This window comes from Spodoptera frugiperda, chromosome 31 (assembly GCF_023101765.2).
Source record: "Spodoptera frugiperda isolate SF20-4 chromosome 31, AGI-APGP_CSIRO_Sfru_2.0, whole genome shotgun sequence".
Lineage (NCBI taxonomy): Eukaryota > Metazoa > Arthropoda > Insecta > Lepidoptera > Noctuidae > Spodoptera > Spodoptera frugiperda.
Genome location: NC_064242.1, coordinates 3,410,652 through 3,425,982, shown reverse-complemented (window position 1 = coordinate 3,425,982; position 15,331 = coordinate 3,410,652). Strand labels below are relative to the sequence as shown.

Sequence of the window (15,331 nt, the reverse complement as noted above, 5' to 3'; positions counted from 1 at the left end):
TCGCGCGTGCCGCTCGCTGTTACCGCGAAGAACTGAGCGAGCGGCAGATGCCCGCACCCCGCGTCTCGATCCCCCGCGTACTACTATTTAACTGGAACTTCCATATTTGTACGTTGTATTTATTTCCTAGCTAATTCAGATAAATACTTATGCGTCTGAAAAAAACCATGTTCGGCTGTTACAATTTTTTTGATATTTTTTTATTGGATAGATACAGGTACGTTGAAGCTAAAAATGCAATAAAAACCATTTCGTGTATCTGGCAGATACATACTTATACTTAGCGGGTGTCGAACTGTTGTGCAGTAACTGTATAATACCTGTTACTTATACCTGTGACAAAAAATACGTCTCATACCTAATTTAAATGGAACGTTGAGAGGCGCTCCAGTACAAGCTCGTGACCCTGTTTGAGGCATTGTTCTTTTACAAATCGGGCTCTAATCAAGTCACGGCATTTGTTAATAGATCACTGAATTACTAGGGAACAGTCGGGGGCGCGTCGAGTCCTCTAATTTCCATATATTTTACGAAGACGTGACCTGCCTAGCTTAGTCGGTAGCCACTGTAACGTCTGTACTCTGTAAGCATCTTCCAGATGATTCGACAGGCTTTTTTAGAAGTCTTATTGATGGAAGTAATTTGTTTACTTAATTTAAATCGTTATTAGTTGTATAAGGGTTTGGTTGGTAAAAAGTGTTGATGATACGTTTCTTATGTATTGATATTAGCGGGTACAAGAGTTCTTAAAGAAAGTATACCTGGAACTGACTGGAAAATATTTTTGTTAACATACAAAAAGCTTCGGCACGAGTGGGCCAGGTCGACCAGAGTGACGCCACGGCCTCACGAAAATCCGACGTAAAACAACGCTTGCGTTGTGTGAGTGAGATTATCGGTGGTCCAATTCCCAAACCCCCTTTTCAATCTTCCCAATCCTAACAATCTTAAATTTCCTAGCCCCCAAAAGTAATAGTAATAGTAGTAATGCCTCTGGTGAGTCTGGTGTTTCCGATGTCCATAGGCAGCGGCGATTACTTACCATCAGGTGATCCGTCTACTCATTTATTGGCTTATGCCATAAAAAAAAACTACAAAATATGTCCATTTTTTGTTTAACGAAATAAAACTCTAAAGATAAAGAAGAAAACTCAATTACACATTCGCTACTTTTACATTTTTTGAACTATTGTGTGCTTATACCAGAACAATTGTGATGTCTAGCAATTCATGTGTACTGAGAGTCGGTTCACCGCCAGCAATTAACACCGCAGCTGTTTTAAATTTTAGATGAAGGACATTTCTGTGGTTTTTACTTGAAGTTACTTTTTAAAATTCTCGTGGGAAGCTTTCGTGGATATGATTACGAAGGTCGGGTCCTCTTTGTTGGTTTAGCAAAGATTATACAGATGGTAACGTAGATCCTTTGGCAAATATTATTTTGTTTGTATTTTCTTGTGGTCTCTGGATTTTGACCATTGATTAATATTTATAGTTTTTGTTTGTTATGTATATGGATGAATTGTAAATGTGTACGAAACGTACATGATGTTGTTTCGTATCTATAACAAATATTATTATCAAAACAATGATATTTTTTTCTTCGGTCAGAAGTAAAGCATTGCCATACAATGTGACAACGCCTCCTGGGTACATTTCCTATTGACGTTGATGCGCACGGTTTTTTAAAGCACGATAAATATGTTATTATGTTATAAATAGAAAAATATGGGAAAATTGAAGACAATATTCCTTACCTTCTTATAAAAAAATCCAATTAGGTTATAGGTAATTGACTATTAGGTCCTCATTGACTGCAATCGGTACCGATACTATTTTTTTTATTTATACTAGGTATTGTATAATTTTTGATCCTAAATATTCTGTGCAAAAAATAAAAAGATATCCGTAGATATACTTATACATAGATATACTTATACATATACATAGAATTTTAAATTATTTTAATGCCATATTTTTATTCAATTTCAATGTAGGCTCACAAAATTCACATCCAAAAATCATTTGATTTCATTTCAGACGACATCAAAAGGTTTATAGCAGAAATCCAAATATGTAAATAGAGGGAGGCGAAAGTTATGAATGGGTTACAGAGAATTGGAATAGAAAAGTCATCGAAAGGATCAAAGGCTTCTGTTTCTAATTTCAATAATAAACTGGTGACTTTGGTTAATGCAAACTGGGTAACTTTCCCTTTTGTAACTTATTCAATCATTCTCAAACTGACCCTTGGAGACCTTCGACTTGATTGCGTAAAAATAAGGATAGGATTGTCGAACTTCCTGACTTATTTTCTGTAAACAATTTTCTGCTGGTTACTGTTTGTATTTATGTGTTATATTTGCTTATCTAAGTTTTGTAATGCTTCGGCACGAATGGGGTTTGTACTTATGTGTTATATTTGCTTGTCTAAGTTTTGTAATGCTTCGGTACGGCTTCGGCACGAATGGGCCGGTTCGACCGGAGTGATACCACGGCCTCACAGAAAACCGACGTGAAACAACACTTGCGTTGTGTTTCGTTGCGTGTGAGTGAGGTTACTCGAGGTCCAATTACCCCCCTAATCTAAACTTTCCAATTCACGATACCCCAACAAACCTTAAATTCCTAACACCCAAAAGGCCGGCAACGCACTTGTAACGCCTCTGGTGTTTCAACTGTCCATGGGTGGCGGCGATTGCTTATAATCAGGTGATGTTTATGCTCGTTTACCGGCTTATTCCATAAAAAGTAGGGTTCGTTGTTACTCAAAGTATTGATAAGTTTATTAAAATAGTTCTATTTTTTTCGATATTTTTATTCCAGCTACGTTTACAAATTGTTACATATACTACCTGTAGTAAATACAATAAATAAAAACTGGTGAACTACATGTTCGAAATATGTATGTAAAAAGATTTTTATTTGCATTTTCCGTATTTGAATAACGCGTTGGCATTTCGCCAGGCTTCAATATTCATCGGAAAACTCACATCAATACCAAAAACATGAAAAAACAAACAATACTGTTGTTGATCTGTTAATTTGAATGAATGAAAACATGGTTATTGAAACATTTGTCATTCTGTGATGTAGGTAGAGGTAAATAAAACTACTGTATTCAATAATTATTAGCAAAACAATAGATTTTTAGTTTTAATTCCGTTTATACAAACTAAAAATCTATTGTATTGTTAGTGTAGCATGAATTTCCACAAAGTAACGCCTGAACAATAATATATTTAGAGGTACCTATTTGAGAATTTAAAATTTATTGTAGATTGAACCCAAGATTTTGAATTCTGTATTCGACCACTCGGAAAATGAGACAATCCAGCAATTATAATAGGGTAGATGACTAATTTTTTATTTTATTGTCTTGTAGATTATTTTAAAATATTATTACATGTTTTTTTATTTTCTTACGAAAACAAATACTTTCGAAGATTATATCCATTTGAAATATTGCTTGACGTAACTTCAGGGTAGGTACATTTTATACATAGAAATGACGTTTTTGCTCCCACTCCTAAACTTTGATTCGTTTTATCTAAGCATTGTTATATTATATGACAAAATAAAAAAATACGTGTCTAATATTTTTTAATTACCTAACAGACCTACTATACCCTATGCGCCGTAACAAGGTGCGGCTGACAGATTCAGTAACGTTTCGTATCACCCTTGAAAGTTGCTGTGATTTAAAAATTATGCCTTAGTATTTTACCTGTATCACATTCGTATTATGTTACATCATTCGGAAGTGTAGTTAATTAAATTAAAACCAACCGGAATGTTCTAGTCTTTAAATAAAATCTAATGAAATGAAAAATAAAGTAAAGAGTTATGCGTATAACGTAAAGCCATAGTCGTGTTTAGTGATGGGATGTACAGCTACGATGGATAGGCAGTCGATGTTTTTTAGAATAAAAAACGTCGTTCAATTATCACTCTTAAAAAACCTTTAATTATGTGGGTAAATCTACTGTAGACGCGGCTCTCTCTGCCCGAACCACAGTAACTTTATCTGAGCACAAATATGTAGTAGACATTTCCGGCGCCTTTGATAGTGCGTGGTGGTACTTAATCTGAAAGATCGTGGTTGTTTTAGTAACATATACAAACTAATATATACTTATATTCTTCACGGTTCTGTAAAACTAAACCCTGAAACACCTCAGGGCTCGGTCATAAAATATTGATTTTGACAAGTATATACACGTAGTTACACTGCACAACTAAATAACACACACATTTAATAAAAAAATTAAAGAGAATTAAATGTATGCTGCGAGTATCGATAGCGATAAAAAAAGATTTTTCTAATGTCCATCCCTAAAGAGAGACGTCAACGTCATACTGGCATCTGTCAGCCGCACCTTGTTACAGCGCATAAGGTATAAATAGATTTTTAAGTTTCATACTCCGTCATCATTCCTATTTCTAAACCAAAAAAAGTAACAAACTTTTTACAAAATACTTAAAAACTCTTCTAGAACACCTTCCTAAGAACATAAGTTAATTAACAATAATAGACTTCACAAATAGATATTGTCGGCAGACGTATAAACATTTACATGTCCAAACGTCCGGTACATACTAATGTGATCACTTATGATGTATTCAGGTTGACCCATTAGGAGAAATTTACTTTCGTCCGTCTGAACACAACAATAGCAGCGGCGAAGAAATTAGGTCAATCGTGAATCTGCACCTCATATCGGTCATTATACCGGCAGATAAATATATTAACGGCTCATCGACTCTCTCCTTTATTCATTATCATTATTAATAATATCTCCATGATCCCTCCACCTTACGCTCACTGTATTAGCCCACTCTGATCCTAATTTATGAGCCAGGAATTACATCCAGAAACATGACCCACAAAAATGTAAGCAGTAAGCACCCATTACTTATGCTTACAACTAATTCGGATTCCAGTCACTACCATCCCAAATCCTAATTGAAACTATAAATTACAGAATTAAAGCTTAACCACAAAAACGTTAATGCTACGTTCTACAACGGATTGTTTTCTACTAATGAGTGTTTTACATGTTTGGTCCGTAACTGGACCACCGGGGGCAACGACCTGTCACGCAAGAAACAGTTAAGAATCTTATAAAATTAATGATTTCGCTAAGCCCGCCCCGATTGCAACTAAATCGCCTTTTTCGGCTAACGAATAATTTTTGTCTGTCTCCAGACTCATTATCTGCGGCATTATGCGGTCAGTGACGTTTCTTTGAAGCTACCAGTACATTGTTGCGGCACGTGAGGTGATCTGTATAAGAAAGATTGCACGGCAGACCTCGAGTCGAGTCTGGATTGTCTGGGAGCTAACACAGATACGCCACCGTGATAAATCGGTCTCTGTCTCGAGGGAGGCGAGAGAATAACCGAAAGTAGAGTGATAGCCGGAGGGGGCACTGGCGCAGCCTGCCGCCGCTCTCGCAGTGTGTTGCCGCCTTTACTCGCCGGAGCCCGCGCGCGCGACTCACGCTCACCACTCGTACAACGGAACGCATGACTCTCGACGCCAACAATATAAACTAAAAAAATAATATTGGACATTTTTTATTTTATTTTACGCGGGAATAATTCGTGATTTATGTTCCAAAGTTAAAAATGCTCTAATGATATCGTATTATTGAAGTTTTTCCGTTATTTGAAGTGATCGAGTTGCAGTCGGTAAGTTTATTTTATTTATATTTCTATATCTATGAATGAAACTGTACTATTTTTTACTATATTAGAACATTACTTTTATTGTAGTTTTTGATTATCTTTTTTAAAAAACCCATACTTATCTAAATTAAATAGAAAAGATCTTACATCAAAATAAACGCGTTGTAATGTAAGTCTTTAAAACTTTTCATGTTTATCTTAAAATTGAATTGTCAAAATATTTATTTTAATCAAATCTTAAAACCCAAAATATTACAAAACCTTTTTAAAAAACGTAAACTTTAATTTAAATTTCGAAGCTTCTAAAAAAAAGTTCGTTACGGTAGCGTTCATTGAAGATTGGGTCACAGACTAACAAGGTCCGAACCATTTTTACGACTGTTTATTTCACCCAAAGGATACGAAATACTGAGTCGCCATAACTTTTTCATTCAGAGCAAAGAAAGTTATAATTCGAGACGATGGATGTATAAAGTTTTGTGCACACGATCGGGGGATTAAATATTTCAAAGTACTTTCTTCTATTTTCCTTTATTAACTAAGTTCTGATATTAATATGGATTGCACGTCGCGTGTAATAGCTAGTCTTAGACGAACATTAATTAACAGTTTGATGAAGAAGCTTAGTTTAAAATGGGTCTTTGATTTTAGTAGTTTGTGAAGTAAGTTGAAGTTGAACTATTTATTCAACAGATGTTTTTGATTGGATTATAAATTGAAAATCTAAGGAAAAGATGTCGTCTTGTTTATAAAAAACTTTATAGACGATGCTTAAAAGTCTGTTTTAAATAATTTTAATGAAGTAAAATAAAGTTTTAGTTATGTTACTTTAAGTTTTATAACAGAGTTTTAAAGTTAGTATGTAAAAAATGAAACGCTGATTTAACTGTTATTTTTCTTATGAAAACTACTTCTAAAATCTTTTACTAAAACATAAATATTTCTGGAAGCTTTGGGTATACATAAAGCACTCGTTGTATGTAAGTACTATCAGTCACAAACATATTTTCTTTTTATAACAATTGCCCTTCTTGAAACTAGGAAATACAAAGAATATAAATATTTCTGGATAAAATTTTCGATACGTAGGGGTTTCCGTGAATTTTCGTCGTTGTCATCGTGACTTTTTATAAAGTCATGTACTCACAGTACCTTATTAAAGATACTGGGAAATTTGAAACTGTCTTGTTATTGACGAAGATTTTTTTAGGTACTTGTTTTTTTTTTTAATGTAAGTACTAAACCTTTTAACTACTCAACTAACATCTTACTTACAGTATTTAAAACCAAACATTAAATTCTACATACTACCAAGAAACCAAACCAGTGCAGGCATGAACTAGGCTCATATATTCTAAAGTGAGACTACACTTGCGGACTCGCAGTCCCACTTCACTACAATGTCACAAACTACAACTACAAGACATGCGGTGTGCACTAAGCCTTACTCCTTGCTAAACTTTGATCTCATATACTTCTTCCAAAGACTTTTATTTACCCAGGGACTAGACTTTTCTTAGTAAAAGTCTATTTCCAGTTCCCTGTGGGCTAAGTAGAACTGCTGCTTTCTTAGTTCTTCTTAAAAAGTTATGACGTTTCAACGCTTCGGTTCGCTTTTTGCTACGAAATGGTTGCTAGCTAAAAAGTTTCTAGTGGTATTTTATATTAATTGTAGCTGGCTTCTTGTTATTCCGTTTGTTTTATTTTGCCATTTTTAATATGTAATCGGCGTTTGGGCTTTATCTCGCTTGGTGGTACACGATGATGCGGCCTACGATGGAGCACATCTCCCCATTTAAACACTTATTCACTCGGGCTTTGAAAATACCCAGTTTATAACTCTCTTGCATCGAAAACAAATCTAGATCAATCACATTGTAAGAAACTGTCCTAGAACCAAACAAACAAAGCCTAGATCAAAAACTCGTAACTAATAAACCGAACACGAAATAAATGTCAATTATATTTGACAAAAGCCTCAGTCTACAATCAGGCTCAGATTGAGAGTTATAGGTTAGTGATCAGTCTAACAGTACTTGTACGACGTACAAGGGCCGTTGAAGACTTGTCAATTTCTTCGCAGTCCCCCATTACAAAGTCACGAAGTGCGGAAAGTCGTGACCGGCGAAGCTTTAAAAACGTCATTTTTTTACTTCATTAAGTACTGACGCACCTATGTGGGTCAATGACCTGTTTCTTGTGCGCTTATGATTAGATCTGAACTAGAATTATGAATTATTGCAATTTGTAGCGAAGTCTTTTTAAAGTTATTATTTTGAGGTGTTGCTTTCGTCTTGTCTTTCTTTAGCTGTTTGAAATTGGTTAAGTACTTAATCCTATGTCATTAGAAGAAATGCTGAAACAATAATGTAACTATACTTCTTCGCAATGAAATTAGTTATTTTGTATTAAAGTAATTAAAGTCATGTTATTTTAGTCACGAGTTAATACTCGATTATTTATTATAAAACTAAACGAGGAATTCACATTCCGGTTATTTTCGCAATAATAGTATCCGGTAAAAGTCGTATTATATACAATGTGTTACATACGATTTAACATTTGAGAGAATTGATGTTCCATTGTCACTGCCTATCCCAATAAGAGATAGGCGTGAGGTTATATATGCATGTATACATGTTCTCCAAAATCACTAGTAGATGTCCAATTACCTTCAAAGCCGAACTTACAATCGAATACAAACCAGACCGCCGTAGCTAACTTTGAAATGAGGTTTTAATAATCAGCTAACTAAGTCCAGTTCAGAGCTGCAGATAAACTTGGGAACTAAAGCTACACGTAAACAATACCATTGTTTACTAACTTTGTACGTAGCTAAACTAATAATTAACTATTTCCTTTATAATACATGGGTTTGTGTTCGATAATCCCTTCTTATATGAGTAAATGCGAAAGCGTGTTTGTTTGTTTTTCTGTCTTATAGTTACGAAGCGATTATGTGATGAGATGTTTTATTTTGTCTTTTATCTCTTTAAAAAAATTAAATAAAAATGTGAGCATTTTTTCCTTTAATCATGCAAGCAAAGCCACGGGTTCTTTTTAAATAACATATATACTAAACTATGTAACGTAGCATAAAAATCACAGTAGCAGCGCGACAATCGCCGCGTCGTGTGTCGCGGAATACTGCTCACGAATATGAGCCTCTAGCATGCCTTGAAACTAGTCGAGTTCCTCGTTAAGCAGTTACGTGAATAAGTCGATAATATAATAATTAATCTACAAAAGATACATATTAAAAAGCCGAAAAACATTCAAAAACCAATTTGTCCGTCTTGGGAATGAAAACTCCTTGTTCAAGGACAATCACACTTGACCAACAAGGCATTAATACTTGGATTTATGTTCAGTAACAATATTATAATACAAAGTTATTTCTGTATTGTAGTTTAGTATCTTCGTTAAGTCCCGGATTAGAAGTTGGAACCTTTGTAAGTTTATGGCGAGACGAATCCGATCTTGTTTTATTTGTTGGGCGCGAAGAAAAGGATAAGATGTATCGAACGAGAACGAAATGAAATGAGAACATTTTTTATTTGTTCCTTTTATATTTGTTTTTGTATGTGCTTGTCGATTTTTCTTTGGTTTCTGTAGTTTTAGTTCTATGGTGTTGTTAGTTCGATTTCGTAATACATTTCTTATACGGCAATAATCACGATAGTTTATAATGGAGTCCTATGAGCTTCTTTAGCTTCATTTATTTTATCACTCCAAATCTCTCCAAAGATGTTGGTGATCTCGCATTTTATCCCTTAAATCACTATTATAAATTCTGTTTTCATTTCTTCAAACATATGATCATCATTATCATCATCAGCCGTCAAAACGTCCCTTGTTGAATAAAGGCCTTCCCCTTAGTCCTCCACGTAGAACGAGAAGCCGCCATCTGCTTCCACTGGCTCCCTATCTTCAAACACACACATACATAAATATTCGTTCTCGAAAATAATATAAAATTAGATCCAATAAATAAAAGTCCATTATATATTATTCAACCCCTTTTCTTTCTCACAAAAGAAACACACTTATGTAAAAATCTAAGAAAGATAGGTGATATAATATCGTTAGCTTATATCTGCAATGTGTTATCGTGATCGATGCATCTCACACAGGTACACAGTATGTTAGATCTAACATACTATGTGTATACGTGTGTTTGTCTGATATAGTCTGCGAAACTTCGTGAGCATGAGATTGCGTTTCAAAATACATTAGAAATAGGTTGTGTGTAGATATTTCGAGTACCTGTTAACCAAAATTATAGATATGCAGGTAAGTAAATAAGAATTATTTCAGTAGTACAGATAAAGTATATTTGTAAGTATTGGTTGGCTTACGTCTGAATACTCAGACGCTACTCAATTTTAAGTTGTACTTAAATATTGTGCTATTTCTGTCATTTTAAAAAGAACTAGTGGTCGCCTAGTGGCCGAAATTCGACCATATATGATTTAATTTACAATACCACTTAACGTACGTTGAAGGATAATTTTTATTTAATTCAAACTATTTTATAAAACTCTTTTCATATGAGACGTGAGAATATCATCGCAATGTCTATCGATTTTGACGTTTTGTCAAATACGATCAGTTACTATGCATGTGTGTGTAATGTTTTATTTATTGATTTAATGTACTTTATAAGCATTATTTTTGAAAAATATTAGCGCTATGCACTTCTCCTACACATAAACTATAAGTGTACCAAATTTTATGCTCCTACGTCCGCGCAATTTTCGTAAAAACATTTACGAAGTTTTTGCTTCACGTATTAATATATAGATTGATAGTGACAGAACTACATTTGAGAGCGTCTTAAAATTGAGTAGCGTTTGAGTATTCGGGCATTAGTTGACCAATGGTTCGTCAGTTCAACACCCTTAGTATGAGTTTGCTTCACGCTTAAAGTAATCGTAACGAGAGCTTGTTCGGAGCTCTGATTGGTTGCTTTATTCGAGCCGGCCAACCGGAGCGTCGAAGGGATTTCGGGGTACAGAAGACATGGCTTTGTAAAAAGCAAATAATTTTATATTTTAATTGCATACCAAATTAGTTAGTACTTACGTAAAGTGGTAGTCGATTCCAAATTGTGATTACAGGTGTTAAACCAATAAAAAAATGTATTGAGAGGAGTGGAAGGGGGTAGGGGAAGCCTTTGCTCTGCAGTGGGACGATCAAGGCTGAAAATAATAACAATAAAAAATCAATAAATATCAGGAATTCCTTATATAAAGCTAACTTAAAAATCAGTTATTGTGAATCAAGTGTAAGAATGACGCACATCGTTCCTAGTATTGTAAACAATACACTAACGAGCAAGAATAACATTTTTATGTCGAAGAAATTTTCTAAGAAAACATTTATGTTGCTTTCAGATGAGATTGTATTTTTCTGTTACTGGAAAATAAACTTACTTGTATGTAATAATTGATGTTGTGACTCGACGTGGAAGAGCCATGTTTCCACATAAATAGACCGGATCGACCGGAGTGATGATACCACGGCCTTACAGAAAACGGGCGTGAAGCAAGATACCTACGTTATGTTTCATCGTGTGAGTGAGGTTGCCAGAGGTCCTATTCCAGTTTTTAGATAACTATCTCATCATATCAGACTATCTAATCATCGTCAAAAGTAAGTACTTATTTATCAAGTAATCTCAAGCGAATCTAACTTAAAGTCACTGTCACTTCACACACATACGAAATTCGACAAAAATTTCGCACATAAAATATTAAACCTAGTTTAGAACCACGTTTCTGTGACGTCACGTTTCGGTCGACAGTGAGTCCTAAGCTTTAAATTCCCAGTGCAGAACTTTGTTCTGTGTTGGTTCTCGACAAAATCTCTCAGTTTAAACATGTCTCTCCAAGCTCATGTTTAAGAAACTCTTCTCTAGAATGTCTTTGTTTGTTTGTTTGTTTCACATTTTGTCGTAAAACAAAATGGCAATATCGGATCGAGTTCGTATCGTGCTCTTGAGTTGTTCTTTAAGTTCTGCTGATATGAGTAAATGAAAATGTTTATTTAATACGTATTGTATTAGAGAAAGGATACAATTACGGTAAAGTAACTTGAAATACCTTTTCTTTATTTGTATCTCTGTAAAAATTGTATGATTTCCTAAGCACTGTTCTACTTATTTTTATCTAAAAGTAACTTAATGGTGGATTCTTTCCTATGAGCTTTTCATTTCCATACCAGTACAACATGATTCAACATCTATTTAGTCTTCGCCATCAAAATCACACAGATATATCAAGACTAACAATAGTCTTCTCTGAACGACAACATTCAAATAGTGTTGAACCTAATTCATCATCAATCATATCTCCAATTTATCTCCAAGGTCCACAAACCACTCACTCAATTTCAGAACGAGCTTCACAGAACAACCTCATAAAAAGTTGACAATCATATTTATATCCCGTATAAAGACCTGCCCTGATTGTCAGGTAACCTTCGGTACTAAACAATAGTACATTAAAGTATACACGGCTACACATCCACCTATACAAAACCAGTTTAACATGGTCTCGCTTTGTATTATATTTTCGTACATTCGACGACCAGTTTATACTGGTTTGTGTAGCTTGATGTGTTTACATTAAAGCACAGTCGGGCTATAAACCCACCTCGTAAAAGCCTGCACTCATGCACATGTACCATTTACGATGGTGGAAAGTGAAAGATGCATGCTTTTAAGACCAGAGTGCATAGCGCTCAAAAATGAAAGGATATCTCAGTTTTATGGGTCAGTAAAGCTGGGGTAATGAAAAGTGTTGCTGGCTGAATTACTATATCTAACGTATCATATAAAATGCAAGTGAATTATAAGTATTAAAAGTTTTATGTGGGATGTAAAAGGTTTATAGACGTTTCATGTTTTGACTTGATTTGACTTTGATTTAAATATGGTTGAGATATGGTGCCAGTAATTTGATATCGGGTCCAGTTAAAAATTACGTATCATGTTTAGAAGATTTGGGGCAGGTGATAGCATATTTTAAAAAATATTAACATTTAGCTGAGTCTGTTTAACACTCGATATTGAAAATCGGAAAATGCAATTCAACTACATATTTATTATTTTTTTTCGAAACAAGAGTACCTGAAAGTATAATCTGTGATTTATTACACACTCTGTTCAAGAGAGGCTGAGTTTATCACCATACACCGACCATAAATCAAGATCTCGTATAATTCGGAATTTAAAATATGAAAAATCTCGCCAGGTTCAGTCGCTTTTGCAACCGTACATTGACTGCACGGTTGATGCGGTAGCTGGGCAACCGGCTGCCGTGCAATGGGTAGCGGGTTAGATTCTTGCACGGAGTAACTCTATTTGAGATGCACAAATTGTTGTTTGGGGTCTGTGTGTCATGTGTATGTGAAATTATATGTTTCTAAACGCACCCACGGCACAGGAGAAATTGTTAGGTGGGGCAACGTTTTATACAAAAAATCCTAGCCATTACACTCAGAATTGCACACAAAAGACAATTGCATTTATTGCTCGTCTAACCTTCTTCAAACAAACAGCAACTATTCTACTCACACCACTTAGAAAAGTGAATAAAAGTGAACTGCGAACATTAGACGGTCTGACCAACAGCCGTGGACGACGCGACGAGTTCCGAACACATTATTAACAAGTTTGTATGCAAGCGGTGTAACTACTGCCTTACCTCGGAAATTACCATGTTGAGGTAGGTTATGGACTTATGGAACAACGTTTTAATAGAGTCAATGAGGTTTTATTGTAAAGGTGATTTTATGACTGACTCGTTGGTTGAGTGGTCGCAAGTGCGACTAGCGGATAAGGGTCTCGAATTCGTAGCATTTTTGGATTTTCGAAATTTTCTCAATAGTAGCACGGAGTCTGGAATTGTACCCAGTATAATTATGGCAATAGGTTCACCCCCTATTTCATGGGACTTATAACACAAATGGTGAAAAGTGGGTGTACATTGTATATCGGCATTACGTGCCGTAATGTACACCTCTGCCTACCCCTTTGGGAATAAAAGGCGTGACGTTGACGACGACGTGATTTTCTGATCGTTAGTTTACAGGCCAACCATGACAATTAAGTAAGTATGAGGTCTTGGACTCTTCGAGTTGTATAAAGTATTATTAAGCTTTCTGTTTTGTAAGTAATATATAGTAAATGGTACAAAGTCTAGACTCGCATCGGTATAACAGTTGGCTCGTCCCTCTTTAAATGCGACGTATATATTTTAAAGGCTTCTCAGCTTATCTCTATAGAGAATAAACTGTATGATGTTACATAAAAATACTCGTAAACTGAAGTACAGTTGTAATCTAACTTTGGTCGTTCATCCCTGTACATTTTTTGTTTGTAATTAAAAGTTTGAACAATCGGTCGTAACTATACAGTATGTACACACTCTGTGGCTTGTAGGTCTCATCGTGTTTTATCGTTGGCAGTGAAATTAAAAATTAGTTTTAAAATTAAAAACTTTATTTAATTTTAAAACTAGCGGTCCGTCCAGGTTTCAGGACATTCTTGATCGAAATAACTATCGTGTGACATATTAAATTAACTATAAAATGACGGTTTACTTAAGTAAAGCTCTACAAATATTAGTTTCGAGTTACAGATGAAGAGTCCTCCTGTGGCTCGAAACTAGTAGAGACTCTATTAACAATACGTGATTATTTGTTAAATCTTGATGGACCTCTTTTTTTGAAATACAATTTATATCAAATTTAAAGTTTTCTTTCGAAAATTATTACAAGGTAAAGATACTATATCTGAATTACTTAATACATCTATCTAAAGCATTCTTTAAACTTATTTAAATAACTCTTAATCGTAGGGAAAACTGCACAAACACTGAAAAAAGCATTTAGGCCTAGAGTTCACGTTTTTCTTGGCAAAAATATAGTGATGTAACTAACGGGCTGCAATGCAGGTTATAGAAAAATTAGGTCACTACTCTAACGACCTACGGACTTTCGTAGATTTGACAGCTTTCCAATATCATAAATTTCTATCGTAGGATGTGAGGCATAAATTGGAGTACACGCCTCACTATTTACCTACATGTAGATAGATAGGTTTATGTGTAAATAGATACAGAAAGATATGTTCGTGCATTGATTTCATAAACCTTACCGACGACAGTTGAACCTCGAATTTTGTTATAATGAAACAAATTGTACTTTTTCCGAGCTATATGTACTTTCGAATATGACTTAGACACCACTGATAAACGGTGAAGGAGAACATCGGAATGAAAAGAAAACCTGAGCTTAAAATTTCTTATTATAAGTTTGAAATCGCCAACCCGCATTGAGCAAATGTGGTGATTAATGCTTAAACTTTATCCGTTTGAAAAGAGGATTTTGGTCAGCAGTGGCTACTTATAGGCTGTTGATGACAATGTGTGATGTGAAAACATTTCGAGGTAGGTAAGATAAAATTTTCTATCTTTTATAGTATGTAACAACACTAGGAATTATACAATACAATATTCTTATTATAATGATCAAAATGTGGAATAGAAAACAATCTGGAGTAGGCATTGTATCCTTTCCTATTTGACAATAGACTCGCTTCCTATAACAATGACAATAAATAACATAATAGCGC

General features: G+C 34.7%; 1 protein-coding gene across 2 annotated transcripts in view; it reads left to right on the top strand.

Moving 5' to 3' along the window:
• Positions 1–5,323: 5,323 nt before the first annotated feature.
• Positions 5,324–15,331, top strand: part of LOC118276086 (uncharacterized) — an 89,882-nt gene continuing 79,874 nt past the window's right edge. For both annotated transcript variants that reach the window (XM_050707346.1, XM_035594249.2), the window contains exon 1: positions 5,324–5,694. The gene's annotated coding sequence lies outside the window, so the exon portion shown is untranslated. The remainder of the gene's footprint in view (positions 5,695–15,331) is intronic.